The sequence below is a fragment of the Musca autumnalis genome, unplaced genomic scaffold (assembly GCF_047663935.1).
Source record: "Musca autumnalis isolate F117 unplaced genomic scaffold, ASM4766393v1 scaffold_4, whole genome shotgun sequence".
NCBI classification, from domain to species: Eukaryota; Metazoa; Arthropoda; class Insecta; order Diptera; family Muscidae; genus Musca; species Musca autumnalis.
In genome coordinates, this window is record NW_027411977.1 from 188,926,355 (window position 1) to 188,953,042 (window position 26,688).

Below are 26,688 nucleotides of genomic sequence, written 5' to 3' on the forward strand. Positions count from 1 at the left end.
GACTGCAATTTAAACCGCGATAATGACGCTATTTTGAAAAATAACATTCATATTAATAAATTTTGACATGTTCTTTTTTCAATGCCAACTAAAAAATTATTATTATTTAAAGTTGCAAAATCGACTTTTTGCCTCAAAAACTGGGCAAATTACCTATAGTACTATGGTGAAATTCGCTGTGGTAGACTGGGGATATAAGAAAGAGTTAATAGTGTATTAGACACAATCCAGGCTTACCGTTATTTGTCATGTATGTCGTCCTGCATGTATTGTTACCCAAACCCTTAATTTCGTTTGCATAAATCACGGGTTTTTGGATGATACCAATGAAGCAAGTCTAGAGTCCCACTGAGAGGTATCCACTGCTTCACGCATTACCGTTTTCTCTATTTCGGCCAGTCTGGCGTAAAATCTTGAATTTTTCCTAACTTATGCCAAAGAGGGGTTTGTGTTGTTGTACGTGACTTCATTTTAACATCATTGTTTATTTTCTCATCGCGATTTCCTTGGCCGAAATGAGCCTCAGGTTGATGTCGTCCTATTCTTTGCCGAATTTGTCTATGCTCTTTTCATGTATCCATTTAAGTATTCATCCACACATTAAGGGCTGTTGAAGGTTTGTTTGAAATTTTAATCGAATATATTCCTTGTAATTCTGATTACAACTCTATACTTTTTAATGGTAAAGTCCATGCTACTTGAAATGACAACCTAAAATTCTTTATGTGATGACCAAAAACCCTGTGGTATTCTTGTAATATAACAATAATATTTGTATACTTTACACCACTATATGGGGAGGGTATTATAGGTATTTTTCATAGGCAGGTCAAGTTCGAATATGGGCTATATTGGTCCAAGTTTTGGTGGTTCCCCATCAAGGTGGGGACTCTAAGTTTTTATAGTAATTTATATGGGGCCAAAAGCGGGTTTTCACGAAATCGCTCTACAGACCACATTTGTTGTCCAATAGATGAAATAATGTTAACAATTCTTTGTTGTGGCTAAGAAACTAATCCTACAAAATATTGTGAACATCGGATCGGAATTAGTTATAATTTGGCATTTAGATATACTGGTGGTCAAAAAACTGTTAAGCCAAAAATTGTGAACCTAGGTAAACATTCTGGAACAGTCCCATATAACAGTGCCGCCCGATTTGCGGCATTTAGCTACATTTTCGAATTAGGCATTTGGCATTTAAGGTTCAAGGTGGCCAAAAAATTGCAGATCAAGTTAGAAATAACACTGTGCGACAACAATAAACATGACAAGGAAAACTGAGTAGATTCCCACAATGTGGGAAGTTCGAGTTAAGATATCAGCTTTTGAAATATTTGTGGTGAATAAATATTTGAAAAATATAGAAAACACAGATCGGAAGTAGTAAAATTGCGGATTTTTTGTATTTTTACATAAATTACGCTGTTTGGATAAGTTGTTCATATTGTATGTGGAAATACGTGGGAGGTCTACGACTATGGTCCAGTGAAAATATAGTTGTCACAATTACGACAATCCGAGACTCATAGTGAAATTTAATTTGGAAGATTTCTTCTTTTTACCATGTCCCCAAAAAGTGAAGGATTTTGTTAGATTTTGATCCAGCATTGAATTATTTAAAATTAACAATCCAAAATTAAAACACATAATTTCATTCTAAAATATATAAATTTGTAATCTAATTTTCTTAAGAAAATAGTATACCTAGATATAATATATCTACCATATTATGGTTTATTCCGAAACTTATAGTGAATTTTTTTTGTAGAATTTTTCTTCTTTGGACACATTTCACCTACATAGAACCTAGTTTCATATTATTCGAAAAAGAAGGAAAAAATTTCATCAAAAAATTAGCAAATATTTTCATGTTTTTTTCAGCAAAATTAATACTGATATTTTCATGATATATAATGTAAATGGACATTTCATTTCTTTGGTGACCCATAGTGAAATTTGACAAATAATATTTTTGTCTTTGACGTTATCTTTCTAACAATTTTTTTGTTAGAAAATTTTTAGTATACTCAGATGAAGTCCGACTTTAACCCAAAAACGTGTTTTTCATTTTTAGAGATTCCTGGCGATTAGATAAGATTTACAGATTTGGTGTATACTGAGACCGGCAGTAAAATCTTATGGCGAACAATTTTGTAGAATATTTAGATTTGATATGATCTTAATTAAAAGGAATTTGTGAAAGATTTTCGAAAAAAGGACCAAAAAGACACCTTTGATGAACCGCATGAGGGTTAAAATTTTTAACAAAAATATTTCCCACATCCTCCTCTGTAAAGCTGACAAAGACACTATGTTAAGTCACTTGATGATGCAGTTGATGTGATTGGAAATTTGTTTTTGTCCCCATGGGACATATAGGTATAGCATTATTAAATATTTCTTCAAAATTGTTTTCTTTAATTAAATGTATTCATTTGCATTAGTTTCTATATATTTTCTTTAATTTTAACGTTCATATTTATGTTGAATAAGTTGTTTGAAAAACTTAGTTATCTTCATTTGTTTAATTGTTTAAAGCACAACAAGCGCCACCCTAATATCATTTTGTCATTCCTCTTTCTGTTATGTACTTTGATTGAATTGAATTCGCCCAACAGGGAGAATAACAAGTGGAGTACAAATTTGCCCAACAGAGAGAAAATAACAAGCAATGTGTTGTTGGTTCAGTGATAGAACGATCAACAAGCAATGCATATGTACAAACGTACATACATATATTTGAGTGCATATTATTTTCTATGCTTATTCTCTCTGCCTCTGCTTGTTGTTCTGCTAGTGGCTATTGCAAAAAGTATGTATGTACATATTGTCCCGCTAGCCCTTTGGTTAGTGAAACATAAAAATTAGAAAGAATAAAACATTCTTATTCCAATCATTTGAAGGAGAAACAACTGGTTTTTTATTTGTGACAAGAAGAGGCAATTGTAGAAGGAACAAAAGTATTTCCCAAAAATCGATTTAAAGTGAAGAGTTTGGTGGCAATTTTAATAGAATATTATATATTTTTGAATATTCGGCCTTCCTCATTAAGGCAAAATAATTAATCTTGGAACAACGAGACAGTCCTGTGTGAAACAACAAGTGGCCCATACATTGAGGCAAAGTTTTACTGGAGGAAAATTGGTGGATAATTGGTGTTGGCCCATAGATATTCCTGTTCGTGAAACAATATTCTTTTTTTTTTTGCAACCTTCTGAGGAATAATACGTTGCGGAATTAGCAAGAGCAGTTGTGGTGCGTTGTCCCAGAGACATTATGCAGAGTTTACCCACAGAGTAAGTTAAACTTGTGTACAATTTGCATACTCAAGTCGGACCCTTGAGTTAGGAGTTTGGCTTATCGCATATAGGGCTTTCTCCGGGATTGTCAAAATAGGCAATCCTTAAACATTGGCGACCGTGACAGGACATTTGTGAAATGTCCTCATAACCTCTTTTTTTGCTGTTTTTTCATCCGAGTGCATTTGGTTTTTGTTGTTGCCCCGCTACTGCTTCGTCTTCCATAATTTTGCGCCATTTGCAAAATCGTAAAGCATTTCTTTTACATAAGAAACTGCTTCTTCGAGTTGCTGAAAACAAAATTTAGAGTGAGACAGCATTCTCATCTAAACTTTTCTTAAATATTTTCTCAATTTTGGATTTTGTTTGGATTTTTTTTTTTTGTTGTTGTGCAACATAACCTTTTCCGAGACTGATATCTTCTTACTCAAAAAGACCATAAAGAAATTATTTTAAAATGACTGATGACCAAGGTCAAGTGTCTCAAAGAGATACATCTCTAGAAGAATTGAAACAACAGCGTGGCTCTTTAAAGGGTAGTATGACTCGGATCAAAAATATAATTGAATCCAACAGTTCACTGTCTCATACTGAACTGGAGTGCAGATTGGGAATCGTTGAGTCACACTTTAAGCAGGCGTGCTACTACCAGAGTCAAATAAAACAAGTAAGAAAAGTCTATAGTCGGACGGAGCCGACCATGGGATACCCTATACCACTATCCCTGGACAATAGCTCTCCACGGAACTTCTTTTCAATGATTTTTAGCATGACAACGACATTTTTGTAGCAGGAATGGAAAATTTAGTTCACACAAACTAAAATGTAATGAAACACGCTTATGTAGTACTACTACTGCCGTTGTTTAACCGCTACGTTATTGAAATTTTTACCAATTTCACACAAAAGTTTCAGTCCATTTAACCCGCTAAGTATTATCTGATCTTCACGTTGGTTTGTACGCTTCTTCTTCATCATAAACTCAAACTTTGTTTAAAATTGTGCGGGTTATTATTTTGACCTACAGAGCCGCTACAAAATTGGTTAAATTTTGTTTTTGGTCCATTTCATCCCCTGAACATTTCACGATCATCACCAAAAACTAATTATTTCTATTCTGTCCCGAACGCAACCTCCTTAAAAAATTCGTTACAATCAGTCCATACTTGCGGCCTTAAGCTTGTTTACAATTTTTAATGGACGGACACACATCGCTAAATCGCTTTATCTCGTCTAGATATGAATTTTGGCATACCAAATAAGGGGTTTAGGACGAATATTTCGTGGTATTGCATAAACTTTTGGAGAGACAATATGTAGCATGGGATAAAAATGTGGTTCTCTACACAGAACCTATTATATATTAGGCAGTAGGTCCGTTATCTAGCAAACACTTTATTGCAATTTACATCAGAGGAAAGGTCAGTAGTTTTTTTCATACATATGTAGGATACTTTGCGAAATATATGTATATGTCCTCAGGGAATTAAAATATCGACCAAAAATAAAATTTTTATATTTTCCATACAAAAGTAATGGTCCATTTCACCCGCTAAAGAATATCAGATCATCATTCAAAATTGTAGGCATCTTTTTCGACCTATACTATTACCCGGTGCAAAATTTCCTGACTATTGATGTATAATTGCGACTTCTAGCGAGTTTATTATTACACTACAAACAAATAATGGAATATATTATGCTGTAACTCTGTTATCTGATCATGCACACCAACATAATTGGCATCAATTGAAAGGTCAAGCGTTCCACTTTCAAGTATATCTCACTTGTCCGGAATGACACTTCCAGGAATTAAGATATAAGCTGTATATTAAAAATTTTCACAATTTTCACACAAAAGTTTTGGTCCATTTAACCCTCTAAATGTTATCCGATCGCCATCTCAAATTGCAAGCTTCTCCTTTGTGATATACTCTTACCTCTTTTAAAATTACGCGTTGATCGGACTATTATTGAGACCTACAGAGCCCCTAGAAAATTGGATAAATATTATGTTTTTGGTCCATTTCACCCGCTAAATATTTCACGATCATCACCAATAAGAATAGGGATCTATTCTGATCTGAACCCGACCTCCATACCAAATTTCGTGACGATCGGTCCATAATTGCGGCCTGGAGCGTGTTTACAATTTATAATGGACAGACGGACGGACGGACGGACTGACGGACGGACACACATCTCAAAATCGCTTTATCTCGTCGAGATATGAAAATTGGTATACCACATTGGGGGTCTCCGACGAATATTTCGCGGTGTTACATGAATTTTTACCAAAACAAACTTATAATACCCTTTTCCACATTGTGGTATAGGGTATAAAAATTGTCTCCTAAGGACACTGGTAGATCTGAAATTGAAGAACTGTACGTTACAATTAAAACTAAAATTCTTACCCTAATTGGTCAAGGGAGACGTTCTAGCATAGCTGAACAGTCATTTGTGTTTCCTCAGGCCCCATCCACTAGACTGCCCAGTCTGAAATTGCCCAAGTTTGATGGGAAATACCTAGAATATAAAAATTTTATAAACACATTTAATAATTTGGTCCACAATGACCCTAATATATCTACCTCGGAGAAGTTCAATCACTTACTCTCTTGCCTCAGTGGGGAAGCGCTTGCCACAATAAGGGCGTTCCAAGTCACAGATGAGAATTACCCTAGTGCTCTTAAAAGATTGAAAGAAAGATACGATAATGACACTTTGATTTTCCTCGAAAATGTCACAACGATGTTTGAACTTTCAAAATCCTCAAAACCTGTTCCAAAGCAACTGAGGAATATTGTAGATACAATTTCTGCTCTGTATAGCTCGTTAAAATCCCTTGGCTCATTTGAACAGATTTGTGACGCATTCATAATCCATCTGGCTATGAGCAAGGTTGATTCAGAGACCAAACAACGGTGGGATGAATACATAGATTACTCGAAATTGCCCTCTTGGACTGAGTGTTGTTCCATGTTGGACAAACGTTGTCAGCAGTTGGACGCACAGTGCCGGAGGACTTCTAAACAGTTTACACCCACTACAACAACTGATTACTCACATAGTAATCAAAAACAACATTCGTTTTTTACTAAAAATTTGACTCAGGATTTCGTTTGCAATCATTGCTCGAAACCCGGCCATTCAATCTCTACGTGTCAACGCTTTATAGTTCTAACGCTTAATCAACGAAATGAACAAGCAAAACAACAAAATCTTTGCCTCAATTGTTTAGCGAAAGGGCATAGTTACATACAGTGTCCCTCTAAATATTCATGCAGATTTTGTAAACAACGTCATCACTCGCTTCTCCATAAGCAACCAGAACAATTATCTTGCCCTCCAGAAGAACCATCGTCTTACTCTGCTGCTGCACATAGCACTTTCCAAAGCAACTCTAGCCCAAACGGGAGTAATGTAATTCTAGCCACTGCATTGGTATTGGTTCGCAACTGTGAGGGAGAATATCAGCTGGCACGGGCTCTTCTTGATTCGTGCTCACAAGTTAATTTCATGAGCGAAGGCCTTTGTGACTCTCTTAATCTACGAAAACTCACAAATTCTACAAATATCATAGGAGTTGGCTCTTCAAGACTTAAAGTCGCTCATAAAACACAAACATAAATACAATCTCGTTTAAATAATTTCGACTTGTCTCTGGAATTTCTCGTCTCTCCCAGCATCACTGGCTATCATCCAATTGAAGACATTTCAATTGATGATTTCAATTTGCCCTCTAACATAGAGTTAGCAGATCCAGAGTTCTATCGCAGACGAGGAATAGACTTATTACTTGGAGCAGATCCGTTCTTTACCCTTTTGTCTCATGGGAAAATACATCTTGGAGGCAATTTGCCCACGTTACAAAGAACATTGTTAGGTTGGATTGTCTCCGGGAAATACGCAAGTAGTAGTTTGAGATCATCCATTATGCCAACCTACTCAGTCATAGAGTATCAACCTGTTCAACGAAAGAAAAATGAAAATATCGGAATCGTTTCGAAATCTGATGTCACAAAAAACGTAAAGCAATATGTGTCCCTTACTCAAAAGGAATGCACCCAACATTATGTGAAGCCTCTGTCGACGCAGCTCGATGAACAACTCATTGTTAGAATACCGTTAACTGACGATCTAAATACGTATAAGCGCTCCAACGAGATTGTCTGGTCTCCACTTACCTCTAAAGAGACTACATCAAACAGAAGTACTTGCTCTGAGAATGAAATTCCACGAATACTTAAAGAATCCGATGAAATGGGCCAAATGTCTCGAAGTGATGGTGCAACTGCTGAACCTCCCAGCGTATATCAAAATCTTCTTCCAAAACTCTTTTCCTCAATCAGACTGAGTAAACTTTTCAAGCCGTCTTGTCGAACATTTTTGCCACAATCGTTGAAAGAAATAACTATGGTAGGTGCACCAATTCAACCTGTACTAATTTCTTTGCCTCATTTCAGACGTCATTGCCATGGTTTGACAGTTGATAAAGGCAACAAATTTTCGCAATTGATAGCCCTCCCTGGAGCCACTCAGTATCTCAGAATTGTGTGGAAGACGTACGCCATACTGCTGATGGAAACCTTTCCTTTTATGACTCCACACTTGGATGTTGGAAATCTCCAGTCTACCTCTAAACTAGTTTCAAGGGCATATGAAAATGTAAATAATGCTGTCACAAAAGACCTTTGTGTAGATGTCACGATTCCGGATGCAAATAGTATTACTTCTGTGAAAGCCATTATTGCAGAGGTATCGCAAACTTCAACTTGCTCAAATTTGACTATCTCTGAGTACAAAAGGAATAGCTCGGAATCTTCTACTGGTGAAGAGAGAATACAAACGGCAGACTTCGCTTTCAAACTGGTTATAACACGACACTTTAAACGTTGTGATGATGTCCACTTTATACTTTCGAATAAGCGTTGGCATAATAGAGCAATAGACGTTTCTTCTCGAATATTTATGGCCATAGAACTAACGAGTTTCATCAGTCCTTCCATCATCTGGCTCAAACGGTATTTTTGGTATGAACCCATTCACAGAAAATTGTGTCGACACATTCGTACTCACACTACTCCAAGAAGTGAAACGGTCTCTATAAAATTCTATGGATGTGATACTGTTCTTGAAATGAATATGACGTCACAATCAACTATGAGTATACATACACTGATTCGACTGGAATTGAATTTCACCATTAGGCACCAACGCAAAAAATACTTTACGTTCCAGATTTCAAGTTGGTTGGCACCGCAAAGCTGCTCTCAGCTTACAAATCGCCAACCGTCATTAAACACTTTCGTCGTTGCCCGTGTTGGAAGATGTCTAAAAATATACATTTTCTCTTGGCACCCTGTGCTGATGGGTAAAAAAGAATGGAATTACATAGTTGGATCTGCGGCATCATTTTGGATCCAAGCTCGCATACCCAAATTGTTGCCTCAATGTCCAAAACCTTCTTCATTTTTTGAGAAATTGTGCCATGCATTGGAAGTTATGCATAGCTATAGTAGAAGTTACCGAATGCGCACTCAGTATATCCAAAGGAGTTTCATTCTTTCCCTTCCTGGGAGTATTTGGCTCTCATCACTAACTTCATTTATTTTCCAAGTCTTTGGAATCCAATCTCTACGACATGGCAGTCGATGTTTTAGCTCGGACCGTACGCTCATCACTTTGCTACCCAAGAATGAGTCATTCACCAGGCCAATACATCTTCGTACATTTAAGCATTATTGGCCATATACAATCCTTGAAAATCCTTTCAGTAGTTTTGTAGATATAACCTAATTAGAAAGTGAGCGTGGTCGGATCTTAAGTACGTAAGGTTGGAGACACAATCGCCATTGACTCGCAAACAAATTCCGAAACCGATACATTCGTATTTGTTGCAAATATTGAATTTTTACAAAAATAGGGCATAGGGGAAGTAACCGCCCGATCCGAAAGTCAAAAAATATGTAGCCTATTTTTATCGGGGACCAACCCTGTATATTCGCTGAAAGTTTCAGGAAAATCGATTCAGTAGTTTCGTAGATATAACATATTTAAAAAAGTGGGCGTTGTCCAGTCTTAATGCCAAATAAGCACGTAAGGTCGGAGACACAATCGCTATTGACTCGGAAATTAATTTTCAAAACGATATATTTGTTGCAAATATTGCATTTTTACAAAAATAGGGCATAGGGGAGGTACTCCGCCCGACTCGAAATTCAATCAAATGTGTAGCCTATTTCAACAGGGGGCCATCACTCTACGTTCCCTGAAATTTTCAGGAAAATCTGTTGAGTAGTTTCGTAGATATAACATATTTATAAAAGTGGGCGGAAAAGTGGGCGTGGCCAATTTTTCTTTGCATAAAAACCTAAACTGGACTATGACTAACATTTCCACAAAAAATTATCCAAATCGCTCCAGCCGTTTTCAACTGATTCAATTACCAACAAACGACAATTGAGTTTTATATATAAAGATTAAATAAATTCCTCTCGCAATTGCCAATCTATTCCATTTTACATATATTTATATTTGGTATATTTTTCCGCGGTTTTAAATACAATTAAACATGCCTTACAATATATATTTTTTAAGTTCTTCATCGAAATTTTCACTTTGACTGCAATTTAAACCGCGATAATGACGCTATTTTGAAAAATATCATTCATATTAATAAATTTTGACATGTTCTTTTTTCAATGCCAACTAAAAAATTATTATTATTTAAAGTTGCAAAATCGACTTTTTGCCTCAAAAACTGGGCAAATTACCTATAGTACTATGGTGAAATTCGCTGTGGTAGACTGGGGATATAAGAAAGAGTTAATAGTGTATTAGACACAATCCAGGCTTACCGTTATTTGTCATGTATGTCGTCCTGCATGTATTGTTACCCAAACCCTTAATTTCGTTTGCATAAATCACGGGTTTTTGGATGATACCAATGAAGCAAGTCTAGAGTCCCACTGAGAGGTATCCACTGCTTCACGCATTACCGTTTTCTCTATTTCGGCCAGTCTGGCGTAAAATCTTGAATTTTTCCTAACTTATGCCAAAGAGGGGTTTGTGTTGTTGTACGTGACTTCATTTTAACATCATTGTTTATTTTCTCATCGCGATTTCCTTGGCCGAAATGAGCCTCAGGTTGATGTCGTCCTATTCTTTGCCGAATTTGTCTATGCTCTTTTCATGTATCCATTTAAGTATTCATCCACACATTAAGGGCTGTTGAAGGTTTGTTTGAAATTTTAATCGAATATATTCCTTGTAATTCTGATTACAACTCTATACTTTTTAATGGTAAAGTCCATGCTACTTGAAATGACAACCTAAAATTCTTTATGTGATGACCAAAAACCCTGTGGTATTCTTGTAATATAACAATAATATTTGTATACTTTACACCACTATATGGGGAGGGTATTATAGGTATTTTTCATAGGCAGGTCAAGTTCGAATATGGGCTATATTGGTCCAAGTTTTGGTGGTTCCCCATCAAGGTGGGGACTCTAAGTTTTTATAGTAATTTATATGGGGCCAAAAGCGGGTTTTCACGAAATCGCTCTACAGACCACATTTGTTGTCCAATAGATGAAATAATGTTAACAATTCTTTGTTGTGGCTAAGAAACTAATCCTACAAAATATTGTGAACATCGGATCGGAATTAGTTATAATTTGGCATTTAGATATACTGGTGGTCAAAAAACTGTTAAGCCAAAAATTGTGAACCTAGGTAAACATTCTGGAACAGTCCCATATAACAGTGCCGCCCGATTTGCGGCATTTAGCTACATTTTCGAATTAGGCATTTGGCATTTAAGGTTCAAGGTGGCCAAAAAATTGCAGATCAAGTTAGAAATAACACTGTGCGACAACAATAAACATGACAAGGAAAACTGAGTAGATTCCCACAATGTGGGAAGTTCGAGTTAAGATATCAGCTTTTGAAATATTTGTGGTGAATAAATATTTGAAAAATATAGAAAACACAGATCGGAAGTAGTAAAATTGCGGATTTTTTGTATTTTTACATAAATTACGCTGTTTGGATAAGTTGTTCATATTGTATGTGGAAATACGTGGGAGGTCTACGACTATGGTCCAGTGAAAATATAGTTGTCACAATTACGACAATCCGAGACTCATAGTGAAATTTAATTTGGAAGATTTCTTCTTTTTACCATGTCCCCAAAAAGTGAAGGATTTTGTTAGATTTTGATCCAGCATTGAATTATTTAAAATTAACAATCCAAAATTAAAACACATAATTTCATTCTAAAATATATAAATTTGTAATCTAATTTTCTTAAGAAAATAGTATACCTAGATATAATATATCTACCATATTATGGTTTATTCCGAAACTTATAGTGAATTTTTTTTGTAGAATTTTTCTTCTTTGGACACATTTCACCTACATAGAACCTAGTTTCATATTATTCGAAAAAGAAGGAAAAAATTTCATCAAAAAATTAGCAAATATTTTCATGTTTTTTTCAGCAAAATTAATACTGATATTTTCATGATATATAATGTAAATCGACATTTCATTTCTTTGGTGACCCATAGTGAAATTTGACAAATAATATTTTTGTCTTTGACGTTATCTTTCTAACAATTTTTTTGTTAGAAAATTTTTAGTATACTCAGATGAAGTCCGACTTTAACCCAAAAACGTGTTTTTCATTTTTAGAGATTCCTGGCGATTAGATAAGATTTACAGATTTGGTGTATACTGAGACCGGCAGTAAAATCTTATGGCGAACAATTTTGTAGAATATTTAGATTTGATATGATCTTAATTAAAAGGAATTTGTGAAAGATTTTCGAAAAAAGGACCAAAAAGACACCTTTGATGAACCGCATGAGGGTTAAAATTTTTAACAAAAATATTTCCCACATCCTCCTCTGTAAAGCTGACAAAGACACTATGTTAAGTCACTTGATGATGCAGTTGATGTGATTGGAAATTTGTTTTTGTCCCCATGGGACATATAGGTATAGCATTATTAAATATTTCTTCAAAATTGTTTTCTTTAATTAAATGTATTCATTTGCATTAGTTTCTATATATTTTCTTTAATTTTAACGTTCATATTTATGTTGAATAAGTTGTTTGAAAAACTTAGTTATCTTCATTTGTTTAATTGTTTAAAGCACAACAAGCGCCACCCTAATATCATTTTGTCATTCCTCTTTCTGTTATGTACTTTGATTGAATTGAATTCGCCCAACAGGGAGAATAACAAGTGGAGTACAAATTTGCCCAACAGAGAGAAAATAACAAGCAATGTGTTGTTGGTTCAGTGATAGAACGATCAACAAGCAATGCATATGTACAAACGTACATACATATATTTGAGTGCATATTATTTTCTATGCTTATTCTCTCTGCCTCTGCTTGTTGTTCTGCTCAGTGTTGCCAGTATTGGGGATTTGTCCCCAAAATGGGGATTTTTTTTACAAAATGGGGACGAAAAATTTGAATTGGGGATCTGGGGATTTGATGGGGAAATAAGCTCAAAAATTGGGGATTTTATGGGGATTTTTTCTGCTTTGAAATATCTGTTACATTACGCATTTTATGAATGAAGGTGATTTTAGTGCAAAAAATCATCAATGGACAAATAGGTAATAAACAAATGAAACTTTATTTGGTCTTCTTGTCCCCTAAAAAATGAATATTCTTAATATTACTTCCAAAGTAATAAAAGAAACTATGTATGTATATCTGACGAATTGCTTATATGCATCTTCTCGTTGTGTACAAGAATTTTGAAACCGTATGTAGGGGTAAACCTCTTCTCCTCGAGGTTTACCCCTACATACGGTTTGACCTTGATGCAATAATAATGGAAACTATTAATAATGATTCATCGTTATCATTAGAATCAACTGATTTAGAGTATGATTTCGAAAATGAAGTAAAATACCTTCCAGAGCATTAATTAAAAAGACACCTGCTTTGAACATATGAATCATTTTCTGGCTCAGACGCTTAAACGTTAACCAGAAATGTGCATTTTTATAAAACATACAAAAAGTTTTCACGTAATATATGTTGTAATTCTCTGGAGCAAACAAATTTCAGTTCCATAAGAGGATTTTTGGAACACTTTGTAAATACGAAAAACTCAATGAACCTTAATAAATCACAGTGAAAGAAACTCCCATTTATAAAATGATATATTTTGAGAAGATAGAACCAATAATTTAAACACATTTTGGAGCAGGGTATATTCTTATCAAAAATGCAACATGGTCAAAGCCTTCTGAACAACTTGCAGAGGTGGTTATAAACTCGCTTTCGGTGGCAACCAGCATTGTTTGCGTATAATATGTCAGTTATGAATCCCCTAAAGAAATGTTAATACTGCTGATGCCAACAACTTCTAGTAGGCATTTTTTGAAAGTAAATATCGTAGTTGGGTTATTTGTTTTTAGATTGGGTTTGGATTTTATAGCCTCATCTAGAACGGGCTAAAACGACTGCTTTTGCTCAGATTAAAGCTATATCTCTGAAACTAATGGAAACTTAGCTGTGCTACCAGAAGCAATATTGTGGCCATGGAGTAGTAGAACTAAAATGTTTAACAATGTTAGCATATGATATGAATTTCATTTGTACAACTTTGTACTACTTTTTAGTAAAGAGGCTTTTTATTTGCATCTTCTTTTATGTGTGTTGCCTTTTACGAGTAATGCGAAAAATATACTTGTCTGTGAATTGAATTCCGCTGTACAAATATTATTTCAAATAAATATATTCTCGTTGGTTTTTCATAATGCGTATGAGGGGATTTATTTTGGGGAAATTCGATAAAATTTGGGGATTTTTGGGGAAAAATTATTTTGAAATTGGGGATGAGAGACCGAAAAATACTGGCAACACTGGTTCTGCTAGTGGCTATTGCAAAAAGTATGTATGTACACAGTCTTACATAAGTATACGTACGCCCCATAAATCTCGGGTTTTAGAAAAAGTAATGATATTTATGAAATTCCAAGTACACAGGTTTATTTCGTCTCACTAATAAACAATATTTAATACAACAAAAGTATATTCCATAATATAAATAACGGTAAATTTTACAAAAACCAAAAAATGATACTTACAAAAGTATACATACGCCCCAAGGAAATATGAGTATTATCGTACAATTTATGGAATTAGCAGCAAAATTTATACATTTTATTTTTTTTGGCGAATGTGTCTGGGTGTCCGAGATATATTTTAGAGAAAAAAAAAATAATTTTTGGGTGTTAAATGCCGTTATTTAATGCCAAACTTCTTGTATAGCTCGTTAAAGCGGACCCTTGCTGATTTCTTTCCGTTTTAGGTATTTCAGTATACAAAAGCCACAATATTAGTGTCAGATTATAGATTTTGAGATACTAGAAAGCTTTTTAGTTGACCTTGTACATAAGACACCTTCCTGGGTGTCGATAAATTCACATTTTTCCTGGGATATCTCAGGAAGTTAATAGATTCCTCGGAATTCTTGGCTCAAATTACATACAGAAGACCTTGAATTGTGTTTTAATATGGCGTTATATAATCTTTGGACACCAATAATAAAAATAATAAAAATAATTAATCTTGGAACAACGAGACAGTCCTGTGTGAAACAACAAGTGGCCCATACATTGAGGCAAAGTTTTACTGGAGGAAAATTGGTGGATAATTGGTGTTGGCCCATAGATATTCCTGTTCGTGAGACAATATTCTTTTTTTTTTTTGCAACCTTCTGAGGAATAATACGTGGCGGAATTAGCAAGAGCAGTTGTGGTGCGTTGTCCCAGAGACATTATGCAGAGTTTACCCACAGAGTAAGTTAAACTTGTGTACAATTTGCATACTCAAGTCGGACCCTTGAGTTAGGAGTTTGGCTTATCGCATATAGGGCTTTCTCCGGGATTGTCAAAATAGGCAATCCTTAAACACACTATAAACCTTAAATGCAAGGATTCCATGATATTTTAACGCGAATATTTCGAAAAAAAAACTAGAAATGGGCGGAACTTGCCCCGCCTACTTTGGTTACTTTCCGATGTAAACTTTAAAAACGCCGATACATGGGCCTCATGTTTTTAGCTCTAGTTTCATAATCTATTCAGTTTTTCCAATCATTTTGAAAAAACAAAACATAATTTTGTTGCACAGTGTAATTTGTCGTTTGTTTGTTCTTAGTGATCAGAAAGCTTTTCTACTAAAAAGTGTGAACATATATCCACATTTTGGTGAAGCCCAAATATAACGGTATAGCTCATTTTCAGGTATTATCTAAATTTTGCCTAAATTGGATGTAATTTGGAATCCTTGTTGAACACTACAAAGGTCTCCTCCAAAAGTTGTATATACGTTTTGGAATAGCTCGCATAAAGCTGTAGAGCCCGATTTAAGGTATTTGGATACCATTTGGCATTTAGGGTTCAAAGTGGTTAAAAACTTCTCCATCAAGAATTGCGGACATACATAAGTTTGTAAACGGTTTGCAGTTTTTGTCGTCATTTTCGGGAAAGATTGGATGTCAATTGGCATTTATGATTCCCAGTGATTAAAAAGGTTCTCCATATAAGTTCAGAATAGTTTATGGTGGATGCTATAAAAAGTTTTAACGCTTTTTACTTGTTTACTTTTTCTCCATTTCTCCTAATATCTCTTTCATGTGCTACTTGTTAACACCCTGTGTGTCGCATTCTTCTCCGTGGGGTCCATGTTGGTATCCACGTATGAATTTTGCGGCTGCTTGAATGGCCAATACTTTGACTTTGCTATAATATGTTGTCGGACTGAGCAGGGTTTGGGTTTAATACAATGCACACTTGTCCCAACCTGCGACAAAAATCTAAAAATTGATATCAGCAAATCTCTGAGACAATTCAGCAAAGTTTCTCTAAACATATTATATTTTAATATTCCAGCACTGTTTTTGTAATTTATAACTGTACTAGCTGAACCCGGCGCGCTTTGCTGCCCCGACTACGATAAAATATAATGGAATGACATAATTATATTAACCTATATGAAGGAGTTATATTCTTATTCAGGGTTGTTATGGAGCTACTATGGTATTTTTTTAAGTTACAGGAGGTAACACTCCTTCGAAAACCTTTCCGCCTATAAGTATTCCTAATGATTAAGATATATCATAATAAAACATAAATCTTAAGAAGTCTCTCAAAGATATGATACTTAACAGCCTTGGTCAATTCCTTCCCAACTATAAGTACTTCTGTAAATAATGATGACTTTTACTGACTGCTAAGTCTTCAAAATTTCATTGAAATTGAACGTACGTTACAAAAACATTAAATCGACCGAAAATATATATGGGTAGCTATATTCCTATATGAACCGGCCTCGATATAATTCGTCAAATTTATTTTTAGACCAAATTCCGTCTCACATTTACATTTTGTGCATAAAATAATGAAAATCAGCCAAAAATATATACGGGAGCTATATACAAATTTGAACCGATTTCGATATAATTTGTCCCATTTATTTCTAGAACTAATTGCGTCACGCTTTCCAAATTGCAGTGAAATTGGACATATGTAGTGTGTCCAAATCTGAACCGTTCTCTATAGAATGTGGCACATTTATATTAAGAACAAATTCCGTCAGACATCCCAAATTTCAGCGACATTGGACACATATAGCGTGTTTAGAGCATCAAATACAGAAAATCGGCCTAAAATATAGATAGGAGCAATATCCAAATCTGAACCGATTTCGATAAAATTCGGCACATTTATGTCTAGACCAAATTCCGTTACACATTTCAAATTTCAGCGAAATTGGACATATATAGCGTGCTTGGTGCATAAAATACAGGAAATCGGCGAAATTATATATGGGAGCTATATTCAAATCTGAACCGATATCTATATAATTTAGCACGTTTATTTCCAGAACAAATTCCGTCAGACCCTACAAATTTCATCGAAATTGGACATATATAGCGTGGTTGGTGCATAAAATAAGGAAATCGGCCGAAAATATACGTGTATGGGAGCTATATCCAAATCTGAATCAATGTCAATATAATCTGGCACATTTATTTCTAGAACAAATCCCGTGGTTGGTGCATAAAATAAGGAAATCGGCCGAAAATATAGGTGTATGGGAGCTATATCCAAATCTGAATCAATGTCAATATAATCTGGCACATTTATTTCTAGAACAAATCACGTTACGAATTCCAAATTTCACAGAAATTGGACATAAATAGCGAGTTTGGTTCATAAAATACAGGAAATCGGCCGAAAATATATACAGGAGTTATATCCAAATCTCATCAGATTTCGATATAATTTGGCACATTTATTTCTAGACCAAGTTCTGTAACACATTCCAAATTTCAGCGAAATTGGACATATATAGCGTGCTTGGTGCATAAAATGTGGAAAATCGGCCGAAAATATATATTGGAGCTATATTCAAATCTGAACCGATCTCTATATAAATTAGCACATTTATTTCTGGAACAAATTCCGTCAGACCCTCCAAATTTCAGCGAAATTGAACATATACAGCGTGTTTGGTGCATAAAATGTGGAAAATCGGCCGAAAATATATGTTGGAGCTATATACAAATCTGAACCGTTTTCGATATAATTCGGCACATTTATGCCTAGACCAAATTCCGTTACGCATTCCAAATTTCACAGAAATTGGACATAAATAGCGAGTTTGTTTCATAAAATACAGGAAATCGGCCGAAAATATATATTGGAGCTATATACAAATCTGAACCGTTTTCGATATAATTCGGCACATTTATGCCTAGACCAAATTCCGTTACACATTCCAAATTTCAGCGAAATTGGACGTATATAGCGTGTTTGGTGCATCAAATGCGGAAAATCGGCCGAAAATATATGTGGGAGCTATATCCAAATCTGAACCGATTTCGATAAAATTCGGCACATTTATGTCTAGACCAAATTCCGTTACACATTTCACATTTCAGCGAAATTGTACAAATATAGCATGCTTGGTGCATAAAATGCAGGAAATCGGCGAAAATATATATGGGAGCTATATTCAAATCTGAACCGATATCTATGTAAATTCCGTCAGACCCTCCAAATTTCAGCGAAATTGGACATATATAGCGTGTTTGGTGCATAAAATAAGGAAATCGGCCGAAAATATATGTGTGTGGGAGCTATATCCAAATCTGAACCAATCTCGATATAATTTGGCACATTTATTTCTAGAACATATTCCGTCAGACATTCAAAATTTCAGCGAAATCGGACATATGTAGCGTGTTTGGCGCATAAAATAAGGAAGTCGGCCGAAAATATATGTGTATGGGAGCTATATCCAAATCTGAACCGATTTTGATATAAATTGGTACGTTTATTTCCAGTTCCGTCATACATTCCAAATTTCATCGAAACTGGACATAAATAGCATGGTTGGTACATAAAATAAGGAAATCGGCCGAAAATATATGTATGTGGGAGCTATATCCAAATCTGAACCGATTTGATTATAATTTGGTAAATTTATTTCTACATCAAACTCCGTCACGCATACAAAATTTGGAGATTGTATCTGTAAGAGTTCTAAAGATATTTGCATATAAAATCTAAATTTTTTGGAGGTACCTCCGGTTTTGATGCTATATCTCCAGATCAACGCGAAATTTCAAAAAATGATATAGCCTATTTTCATTCCAGGCCATGTAGCAATGTACCCTAAACATTTCAGTAAGATCTGTTCAGCGGTTTTCGAGTCTATAAGGCACAAACAAACAAACAAACAGACAGACAAACAAATTTCAATTTTATATATATAGATTTAACAAAACAAGACAAAAGAAGTTGACATTTACGTATGATCTCTTAAGAACTTTAATAAGATCAGTAAGGTTGTGACTTTTTACAAGGCAAGTAACTCAAAATTGAAAGGGTAAAATTATTTTTTTCGAAATAGAAGTTTTAGTACAAGGGTTTCTAATTAATTTTACATAAAAATGTGTACACATTATTCCCATAAAATGGGCAGGAATTCACATTTTTTATAATACTTTTTTTGTGGATTTTAAAAATCGAAGTAGAGTTTTACTATCTTCGCCATCCTTCGCCACTCTCCAAATTTTTTGAAGAATGTTCGAAATAATGTCAAGTTTATAAAAATTTGGTTCCAGCTGCATAAATTTGCATTTCCGTGTGTGACATTAAAAATACTGACGATGCCTTTGGTCGTTTCAGTGAATATGCCGTATTATTATGAAATATTCTGACCTCAAATGGATGTTTCCTTTCCCGTCGGACACGTTTTTTGACCAGTAAGAACTCCAAATAGCAAATTACGGACAATTCGAACCGAAAATGTAGATAAAAGCTTCAAAATAGGGAGGTACCGTAATATGAGGGCTGTACCGAGACCTGAACCTAAGACCAAAATTTTTGGCGCAGAAGGTTTCTGATCATTGAGAACCCCAAATGGCAAATTACAACCAATTCGGGCCGAAAATGTTGATAACATTTTCAAAATACCAGAAATCGGGAGGTATCGTAATATGAGAGCTATACCGAAACCTGGACCTACGACCACTATTTTTGGTGCAGAAGGTTTCTGACCATTGGGAACCCCAAATACCAAAGTACAGCCAATTAGGGGCGAAAATGTAGATAAAAGCTTCAAAATACCTGAAATCGGGAGATACCGCTATAGGAAAAACTGGACCCATATTGATGATTTTTTGGGTAAAGTATTTTTGACTTATTTTTAGCAAATACTGAAAAAGTCAGATTGATCCGACGATTATAAATATTTTCGTCGCACCTTCCCATACAAGTGGGACCACTGTGCAATGGTAAGTAAGTTTTCTGTTGTGATTGTAATTTTCCGATGTTCTGCTTTCGTGTTGCGCCAATACGAACTTTTTATCGTTTTTTTTCTTCTCAAAAATGATTTCCTGTATAGAGAATGAATAAACTTTTGCCTATTAATGCCAAAAATAATGTTCATTCCATTGAATTATTGAAAAAGGTCACTCACAAACCACTTTCAATATGATATATGGAATAAATTTATATATGATATAAAATGATATATATACAATGATATGGCGATAAAATTGGTGAGAAACAAAAGCTAGTTTTGAGTTATATATGTATGAGCTTAAAGTGACACCAAAATTTTTTCAAATGCTTTGAGCTTTATTCATCTTATATGGTGATTTATCTTCATAAGGTGATTACCTTATAATTAAGTTTCTATTTAATCTTAGTTAAAAGCTCATCAAAATATGATATGAGGTTGTAAAAAAGTCATAACCCTAACAAACATACTTTATACGCTAGGTACGAGGGCTGCACGATCAAAATATTCGCGTTTTCATTGTTAGTCCAGAAAGTTATAGTACAAGTTTCTTATGGCCATTTTATTGTCGGGTGTCACCCTGCAAAAGCTAAAGTTTCCGACAGTTTCTTCTGTTCAATAAGACATCGTTATATTTACATACAAACCTTTGGTCTAATTATCCTTCTCTTTGTTAAAATGATATACAGTTTGTCAAGTAATTGTTTTCACACTAAGGAAACAAACACTTTTCGTGTATTAAATAGTGAAAAATTACAAACAGTTGTAATAAAAATGTCGGTTTTTTTGCAAAAATTAGTTGGAACCCTTGTTTAAGACCAGATTGAAGGTATAAATAAAAAATTAACCCAGGTAGTTCAACAATAATAAACAAAACTAATAAATAACATCTAATGTAAGGTTTCAAATAAATGTTTTCAAAATGTAATTATGGTTGCAAATAATTAAAAATCATGACATTACATTATATGTATAGAATATCCGTATAATAGGGTGACCATATGGACCAAGGGAAGCCAATAGGGTTGTGTGTACCCTAGGTACATATTTGGATCCAAAATACCGGACCACGCCCACTTTTTATACCCTCCACCATAATATGGAGGGTATAATTAAATTTGTCATTCCGTTAGTAACACATCGAAATATCCATCGGAGACCCTATAAAGTATATATATTCTTGATCAGGGTAAAATTCTAAGTCTATATAACCATGTCCGTCGGTCCATCCGTCCGTCTGTTGAAATCAAGATACAGCTCGCAATTTTTAAGATAAAGCTTTGCAATTTGGTATAGACGTTTCTATTACACCTATGATGTCCACGTTTTGATATAGCTCCCATAGAACGGTACCACCCGATTTTCTGTAGTTTGAAGGTGTTAGCTTCATTATCACACCGAAATGGCTGAAATTTGGTACTTAGTCTTCGTTGCGGGTATAAAACTTTACATCCCCATTTCCGGTATTTTGAAGGTTGTGGCCTCAATATTTCACCGAAATGGCTGAAATTTAGTATTCAGTCTTCATTTTGGGGTACGAAACTTTCAATACGAAATTTGTAGTTACATATGTGTACATGCCTTCATATAGCCCGCATAGAATGGCACCTCCCGATTTTCGGTATTTTGAAGGTTGTGGCCTCAATAATCAATCGAAATGGCTGGAATTTGGTATTTAGTCTTCGTTGGGGGCTTCCAACTTTCCCCTCTTAATTTGTCGGTATGGATCTATGCTTTCATATAGCCAACATAGAACGGTAACTCTAGATTTTCGGTATTTTGAGGGTTGTGGCTTCAATATTCCACCGAAATGGATGAACTTTGTTAAAATCTTTCTGACTAAATTCGTCGATTTTCGTAATTCTGAACGTCAATATCCCACGGAAATGACTGAAATTTGATGTTTAGTCTTCCATGGGGTTATAAATTATTCCAGAAGAGAATTATCAGAATAGGTCAACGTATTCTTATATCCCCCATAGAAGCGTACCTCTTGTTTTTTTAGGTTTTAGCAACATTATCTTTTTGACATATCGAACACATGTTATTTAGTCTTCTTTGAGTCTAAAAATTTTCCGCCAGAAATTTGTCGGTATAGATCGACGTTTTTATATAGTAGAACCGAAATTGATGAAATTTGGTATTCAGCCTTCTTCAGAAACGAAAGGAAACTAATTGTTCCATTTTACTTAAATACAACTCATGGTGGAGGGTATAACAAGTTCGGCCCGGCCGAACTTTATGCCTTCTTACACGTCCACTCTTTTCAATACATTATTTTTCCAAAACTGCTGAATTTAATTTAAAGAAATTTTCAGAAAATGTTCAGGAATAACCCGTGGTCCAAAATGCTATATATTTGTAGACGATTTTCGGGGGCCTATTGTTTAATTATCGCTGCAAATTAATTTTCGAGACAACGGTGGTTGCGCCCCCGATCAAGGAAAACGATATATTTACAAATTTCCCTAACCAGGGCTGAGCAAAATGGAGAGAGAGCGAAATTTAAGGGAGAATTAATATTAAATTTTTCTTGATGTTTCATTACTTATTTCAACATTTTTTAAACATTAATGCTGTCTAAAATAGTCCACAAAGCAAATTACTAAAAAAATTAATAAATAAATTGCATAAATGTATAATTATTCATGGTTCACAAAATTAAGAGTACGCTTTCAGCCCTGCCTTAAACGGTGAGGTTCAACGGTCCATCAGCCATGCAAAACTAATACATATAAGTCTCAATAAGCGTGAGAATTCGACTTTATTATTCTTTTGACTTTTATAATTAGATCGCTTTAGGATATTGGACATGGACGATAATAAATTCTAAACAACATCAATGGGCGAAAAAGTCCAACAAAGTCCATAAGAGAAAAGAAAGTTTACACACAAAATCTGTTGATAAATTTAGTTTGATAATGGACCGAAGAAGTGAAATAGGAAATACCTATCTTTGAATTGTCAAGCATAAAGTCCATAAAAAGTTGTCAATAAAACTCATCACGACGAGCCAGCAACGCGGACCGGGGTCTGCTAGGCTGTAATAAATTTAGCATATTCTGATTTTGTGGACAATTGAAAATATTTGTTTCCCACACTACAACAGCAACCCCCTTCCATGCAAATTGCTAACAATCCACTTTTCTATTCGCACACATAAATTCTTAGTTTTGGTCATTTTATGTCTAGTTTTTGCTCATTTTGGTAAAAGTTCTTCTTTGATCTAGCTTACCACTTAATTCACAGCATTTCCTTTCTCCGTTCTGGCCAAACGCTGTAAATGTGTAAATGACAGACGACGAGTCTGTGGCCATATGTCTTGTATGTGTTTATTATACCCAACAACAAGAGCAACATAAACATAATTGCTCTATAAATCATGCGGTAATTGCGCTGCAGAATATCAGCGTTCACCGATGAATGTTTGTATTATGTGCATGGATGTATTTGGTGCAAAATTTATGTTTTTCGCCTATGTTATTGGCGTTGCGTGAAAATTTCCTCCGACACTACATTTTTATTTTGTTTATAATTTTGTTGTATGTATCGTTGTTTTTTTTCCGGGGTGATTAACTATGAAATTTCCATCCCATCTCATTGTCGAGAAAACATTTGGCAATGGTTTGCATTCACAGCAATTAATGTCACACGCACAAACACACACCCCGATCATTTAACATTACAAAATATGCAATAATTTGTTAAGGTATTAACCAAAAAACAGTTTGTTTTGTAATGCTACATAATTATTGGTGAAATGGAATTATATTGTAAGATTTATTGAAAGATATACATATGTATGTATATAAAGCGGGTAAGTGACAAAGAATGGGAATGTCGAAAATGCTATTTTAGTCGAAAGTGTTATTTACTGACATTTTATTTTTATACCCTCCACCATAGTATGGAGGGTATATATAGTTTGTTTTTCCGTTTGTAACGCATTGAAATACTCATTTGCGACCCTATAAAGTATATATATTCTTGATCAGGGTAAAATTCTGAGTCGATCTGTGCACGTCCGTCCGTCCGTCTGTGGCAATCACTCTAGCATCCACAAAAATGGAGATAGAAAGCTGAAATTTTGGGAAAATGCGTCTTTTGTTTGCAGGCAGGTCAAGTTCGATGATGGGCTATATCGGTCCACGTTTTGGTATAGCCCCCATATAACGGTACCCCCCGATTTACGGTATTTTGGCGTTTTTAGCTACATTTTCAGGCCGATGTAGCTATAATTTGACATTTAGGGTTCTTAAGTGTCAATAAACTTTTATAACAAAAGTTGCGGACGTTTTGGTATAGCCCCCATATAACGGTACCCCCGATTTACGGAATATTGACGTTTTTAGCTACATTTTCAGACCGATTTAGCTATAAATTGGCATTTAGGGTTCTTAAATGTCAATAAATTTATATAACTAGTGGTCATAGGTCCATGTTTTGGAATAGCCCCCATCTAACGTTACAGCCCGATTTCAGGGGTATTTTGACGTTTTAAGTCACAAGTTCTAAACCGAATTAGCTATAATTTGATATTTAGGATTCTTGGTGACCAAAAAACTTATATTCGAAAAAATTATGAACATAGGTCCCTGTTTTGGTATAGCCCTATATAACGGTACCTCCCTATTTTCGGCATTTTGAGAATTTTACCTACAAGTTCGAATTATCTGTAATTTGAATATTTTGGCATTTGAAATTCTTAGTGGTCACCACACCTCTCCACCAAAAATTGTCAAGAAAGGTCGATGTATTGATAAAGCCCCCATATAAAAGTACCTCCATTTAAAGTTCTTAGTGGTCACAACACCTCTCTATCAAAAATAGTCAACATAGGTCCATGTTCGTATATAGCTCCCATATAACGGTACCTCCCAATTTTCAGTAATTTGGCAATTTAAGCTACAATTTTTAACCGAACTATCTGTAATTGGACATTTGGAGGTTGTAGTGGTCACCACACATCTGCATCAACACGAACTTTCTGTAATTTGAAATTTAAAAGCCAACAAAAATTCATTTAAGTTCATATTTTCGTATAGCCCACATACCTCCAAACTAGCTGTTAATGACATTTGAAGTTCCTACGTAATGTACCGATTTGCGGTGCTTTGAGGATTCTAGCTACAATTTTTAACCGAATTAGGAGTTATTTGACGTTTATTATAACCCCTATATAACAGTACCTCCCAATTTCTAGCCCACCAAAAATTGTCAACATACATAGTTAGATATAGGAACCATAAAAAAGGGCCTCCTATGTACATTATCTGACATTTTAACGTACCCACATAAAGTTGGGGACAGGAATGAAAACTAATTATTCCATTTTAGTTCAGAATATTTTATGGTGGAGGGTATGAAAAGTTCGGCCCGGCCGAACTTAACTCTTTTTATACCCTCCACCATAGTATGGAGGGTATATTAAGTTTGTCATTCTGTTTGTAACACATCGAACTAATCATTTGCGACCCTATAAAGTATATATATTCTTGATCAGGATAAAATTCTAAGACGATCTAGCCATGTCCGTCTGTCCGTCTGTCTGTCCGTCTGTTGTAATCACTCTAGCGTCCGCAATAATTGAGATATAGTGCTGAAATTTTGCACCCGAGGGTCTTTTTTCCATAGGCAGGTCAAGTTCGAAGATGGGCTAAATCGGTCCACTTTTTGGTATAGCCCCCATATAACGGTACCTCCGGATTTGAGGTATTTTGACGTTCTTCGCCACATTTGCAGACCGAATTAGCTATAATTTGGGATTTAGGGTTCCTAGTGATCAACAAACTTATATCCCAAAGGATATGGGCATAGGTCCATGTTTTGGTATAGTCCCCATATAACGGTACCTCCCGATTTTCGGTATTTTGAGAATTTTAGCCACAATGTTTAACCGAACTATCTGCAATTTGACATTTGAGGTTCTCAGTGGTCATGAAATATCTCCACCAAATATCGTCAACATAGGTCCATGTTTTGGTATAGCTCCCATATAACGGTACCTCCCGATTTTCAGTAGTTTGAGAATTTTAGCTACAATTTTTAACCGAACTAGCTGTAATTTGACATTTGAGGTTCTCAGTGGCCATGAAATATCTCCACCAAACATCGTCAACATAGGTCCATGTTTTGGTATAGCCCCGATATAACGGTACCTCCCGATGTTCGGTATTTTGAGAATTTTAACCACAATTTGTAACCGAAACATCTGCAATTTGACATTTGAGGTTCTCAGTGGTCATGAAATATCTCCACGAAACATCGTCAACATAGGTCCATGTTTTGGTATAGCCCCCATATAACGGTACCTCCCGATTTTCGGTATTTTGAGAATTTTAACCACAATTTGTAACCGAAATATCTGCAATTTGACATTTGAGGTTCTCAGTGGTCATGAAATATCTCCACCAAACATCGTCAACATAGGTTCATGTTTTGGTATAGCCCCCATATAACGGTACCTCCCAATTTTCGGTATTTTGAGAATTTTAGCTAGAGTTTTTAACCGAAATAGCTGTAATTTGAC

General features: G+C 35.0%; 1 long non-coding RNA gene across 1 annotated transcript; it reads left to right on the forward strand.

Moving 5' to 3' along the window:
* Positions 1-2,315: 2,315 nt before the first annotated feature.
* LOC141401463 (uncharacterized) lies at positions 2,316-7,291 on the forward strand. Its single transcript, XR_012412377.1, has 2 exons — positions 2,316-3,969; positions 5,639-7,291. It is a non-coding gene; the product is annotated as an uncharacterized lncRNA (long non-coding RNA).
* Positions 7,292-26,688: the final 19,397 nt, after the last annotated feature.